The sequence below is a fragment of the Jaculus jaculus genome, chromosome 11 (assembly GCF_020740685.1).
Source record: "Jaculus jaculus isolate mJacJac1 chromosome 11, mJacJac1.mat.Y.cur, whole genome shotgun sequence".
NCBI lineage: Eukaryota > Metazoa > Chordata > Mammalia > Rodentia > Dipodidae > Jaculus > Jaculus jaculus.
The window spans coordinates 27,909,036-27,913,632 of NC_059112.1; the positions used below are offsets into that span (position 1 = coordinate 27,909,036).

At 40.0% G+C, this 4,597-nt stretch overlaps 1 pseudogene; it reads right to left on the reverse strand.

Moving 5' to 3' along the window:
* Window positions 1-266: 266 nt before the first annotated feature.
* On the reverse strand, window positions 267-1,680 carry LOC101607641 (annotated as a pseudogene).
* Window positions 1,681-4,597: the final 2,917 nt, after the last annotated feature.

A 4,597-nucleotide genomic window follows, 5' to 3' on the forward strand; every position in this document is an offset into this window, starting at 1 on the left:
CCCGGATGCATAAATTAGACATTATTTTGTAGTGCTTTAGCCTATGCAAAAATGGAGTGTATATCTATTTTTACACTTATCATAGACCCTATATTAGTACTAGAGGTTAACTTTTCATCATGCAAAAATGAGAATAAACTTACAGCTACCTATCAAATAAAGAAACTGTGAAATTAATCCTCTAATATTGCTTTGAAAATATACCCCTCGGTTGTTCAAGAGACTCCAACTCCTCCAACTGTACTGTTTAACTGGGCTGGGATTCTTCAGTCATCCTCTACGGTTGGCTTGATTGCCACTCCTCTTCCTATCTGACCCCAGCCAATTAAGCGCCAGAGTTTCTCAACTCTTTGGGTAAGGACAATTTTTTCTACTTCTGTGAACACAGGATTAGTCAAAACGATTTTGCTCAAATCAGCGTTGACAGCATTAACTCTCCCTCCTGTTGACAAGGATCTGATGTTGACCATAAGCACTTCATTCTTAGACAGCTTTTGGTCCTTTGCTGCTTTCTTGTCTCCTTCAGTGCACACACCTAGAAGCCCTCTCAGCTGGAAATAGGAAATTTCCAACTCAGGGAATATCTCAGGAAAAGCTCCAGTGGCACCAAGCACTTGTCCCATCATTCTGTCAGGCCAGCACAGAGTAGGATCAGTTTCTGTTTCTTCTCCAATAAGACCTCTTGGACCAGCATATTGAATATCATTATGCTCCATGAAAAGTGATACAATTTTGGAAAAGATTGGTTTACACATACATTTCCCTTCACTTTCTTTGGAAATAATACCAGGTCTCACTTCTCTCTCCTGGCCCACCTTTAACTCCTTGTAGAATATTACTCCTATCCACACCCCCCTTAAGGTCGTCACCTTCACAGCCAGGTTTGTTGACATCACATGACCTAATAACAGTGAGTTGAGGTTTGGAAGTAAAGTCTCCTGGGGGTACTGGAATTTTCTTTACTATGAATTCACAGACAACCTCAGTATTGTATTCAAGCTGAGCAGAAATGGGAATGACTGGGGCTCCTTCTGCCACTGTTCCTTGTGCAAATGAAGAATCTATTCATGTTGTTCTTTAGCCTGACTTCCTTTCACCAGATCAGTTTTATTCTGTGGGATCAAAACATGCTTGATTTCATGATTTCTATTGCAGCCAGGTGTTCTGAAGTCTGAGGCTGAGGGCAAGATTCATCACCAGCTATCAACAGAAGAGCTGCATCCATCACTACTACCCTGATCAGCACCGTAGCCATCAAAATATCATGGCCAGGACTGTCGACAAAGGAGACACGCCTGACTAATTTGAAGTTTCCTTTAGTTCCTGGAGTGTCTGTAGGAAACTCATCGGGTATACCTCTTCCACGTGACCTACAACATTCTGACCGAGGACAACTTGGGTCTGCAAGTTTATAAATCTTAGGATTAGTGTATCTAAGCTTGATTGTAATGTTCCTTTCTAGTTCATTTTTGAATCTGGCCATGTGCATGCCAGAAATGCTTTTACAGCAGTGGCTTTCCCATGTGCTACATGACCAAATCTATCTATGTTAATTGTGACTTGTCTGCTGATAACTTCAGGTGAAAGAGGTGTCAACTTGATAACGTCCAAAGTAGCATGACCCTGTCGTGAAAGGTGTGGCTGCTCAACAGTCAATCCAGCTCCCCGCCCCCCAGCCATCTTGCCCCAAGAGGAAGGAAGTTGCTTCAGTTCCACCTACATTACATAGGACCCCTCTTTGATTTTCGTTTTGTAATTAGTTTGGTGCCAATTCTTCTTTGCTGCAGCCATGCCAAAGTGGGCATGGAGGAATATTTAAAAATAAGTCCAATTAGGTTAGAAAAATTTAATATTTCATAAGCTTGTTGTACATTTAAGAGAACCATGTATGAATGAGGAGTCTTCAACAGAAGGGTCAAGCACTCACTGTTTAGCAATGAGGACATGGTTTACACAATGTGGGTGATAAATATTTTGACCTTTTTCTATGGTTGGCTGTTGTACGGGAACATTTTCTTCAAGGAAAGCAGAGTTGTTTAGCTGTTTTGTCTATGGTTGCTTGGTTTAATTCAACTGAATCATGCTGACAAGGCCACCACACTTACGTATATCTTGCATTTCCTTTTTATTATTAGAGCTAGTGTTTAGAGGAAATTGGGTTGACAATTTTTGGCTGTGTTGTTATGGGCAGTTGGCCTTGGGGTATATCTAAATTGTAGTTTCTATTTTTGTTTTTCCTTAGCAAGTTCACGTTACATTCTAGTGCAGGATTCTGTTCTCAGAGGTGACCATGATATAAATCAGGAACTGTGGCTGTCATCCATCAGGCAGAGGGAAAATCCTTGGTAGTACTTGGTAGGAACACCCTCCTTCAGTGAATGAGAAAGGGCAAATTGTCAAAATTAAAGTCAGACCCCCTTTTGAACTCCTGGTTAGAAAGTAGATTTCACTCAGGACAAATAAACTCAATATAGGCATCAAAGTCATTGACTTTAAAATGTCCTTTCTTTCTTTCTTTCTTTCTTTCTTTCTTTCTTTCTTTCTTTCTTTCTTTCTTTCTTTCTTTCCTCCCTTCCCCTTCCTCCCCGTTCCTTCCTTCCTTCTTTCCTTCCTTCCTCCCTCCCTCCCTTCCCTCCTTCCTTCCTTACTTCTTTTCTTTCTTTCTTTTTTTTTAATTCTAAAGCAATACTATGTTCCAAAAGTTTTATTTATTAACATATTATCCTATCCTATCCTATCCTATCCATCAGGAACGTATACAAATCACCCATCATAACCTCATGTGCATGGCTAGTTATTTGCTTCATGAGCTCCATAGTTTCTTCAGAGAGAATATTGCAAAGAACTATCTTGTTGGGGGTAAATTATGAGATGCCTTCTCAATTGGCTTGCTGTTTGGCCAGCAAAGCACCGCCAAGAAGCAATATGGACTAAAGTGCCATGTGATTAGAGTTCCTCATCTGGCGTGAATGGAGAAGGACCACAGCTTTAAACTTATAGCTGGGAGTCAAAGACTGCTTACTGAGTACCTGCCACATTCTCACGTCTTACTGTCTGCATCCCAACACAAGCATTTATGTATTTGGCCTAATCATGACTTTACTATTTTCTTATTTGATATTTTAAGATTATAAATGCAATAGGAAATTATTATAAGAAAGGAAATAATTCAAAAAAATGGCTCAAAGGCTGAGTAAACCTTCTGTTATTAACAATTCTATACCTCTCACTTAGTCAGTAATATTGATGTGTATTCTTCCATGCCTACCAACCAGATCATACAACATGTGCATGTTTATACACACACATACACACACACATGCACCATCCAGATACTCAAAAATTCCTGCATATATATGTAACTGAAAATAATCATGATTAATAATACAGCTTTCTTCTTTTCTTTCTTTCCTTCTTTCTTTCTTTCCTTCTTTCTTTCTTTCTTTCTTTCTTTCTTTCTTTCTTTCTTTCTTTCTTTCTTTCTTTCTCTCTCCCTCTCTCTCTCTCTCTCTCTCTCTCTCTTTTTGGGTTTTTTGAAGTAGGGTCTCACTCTAGCCCAGGCTGACCTGGAATTCACTATGGAGTCTCAGGGTGGCCTCAAATTCACAGCAACCCTCCTACCTCTGCCTCCCGAGTGCTGGGATTAAAGGAGTGCACCATCATGTCTGGCTCTTCTATTCTTTTAAATACAGAATGGCATTTATACTAGTGAATATAGATTTAAGGTTTTTGTTTTGTTTAGTTTTTCAAAGTAGGGCTTTACTCTAGTCCAGGCTGACCTGGAATTCACTATGTAATTTCAGGGTAGCCTCGAACTCATGGCGATCCTCTTACCTCTGCCTCCTGAGAGCTAGGATTAAAGGCGTGCACCACCACACTTGTCAACTTAAGCTATTTTAAGATTCCAATCCCATTATACATGTATACTCTCACTGATGCATGAATTTTTTATGTAATGGTATTGTTTTATATTTGCTTTAAAATATTCTTGACTCAGCCAGGCGTGATGGTGCATGCCTTTAATCCCAGCACTGGAGTGGCAGAGGTAGGAGGATCGCCATGAGTTCGAGGCCACCTTGAGACTACATAGTGAATTCCAGGTCAGCCTGGATCAGAGTGAGATCCTACCTCGAGAAAACAAACAAACAAACACAAAAAAACATTCTTGACTCACATTTTTGCATGATTTGCTATAATCATTCTTGCATGATGGTCATTAGAAAACAGCCACCTGGGCTTCAAACTTCAGTCTGGTCTCTTTGCCTTTAACCTGCTAGGGGTATCAGACCTCTTGGCTAGGAGCTGCTGGGGTACATGTGAGTTCTGTCATCTGTGAGTCCTGTCAGCCCCCTTCGGGTGGATTTGGAGAGTCCAAGGTATTCTCTTTAAAACATTTCCTTCCAATTTCATCTCACATTAAATTCCCCATATGCTAGTTTCTAATTGTATGTGCAAGGTTATTTTTAAAAATTTTTCTAAACCCTTGATTGAAACTATTTAAAGAACTTTCTAGGGACCAAATAAGCTCAGGGCAAAATAAGCCCATGGAGCCTTTCATTCTAAGTTCTGCATTCATATCTGGTCTAGGTCAAGAATG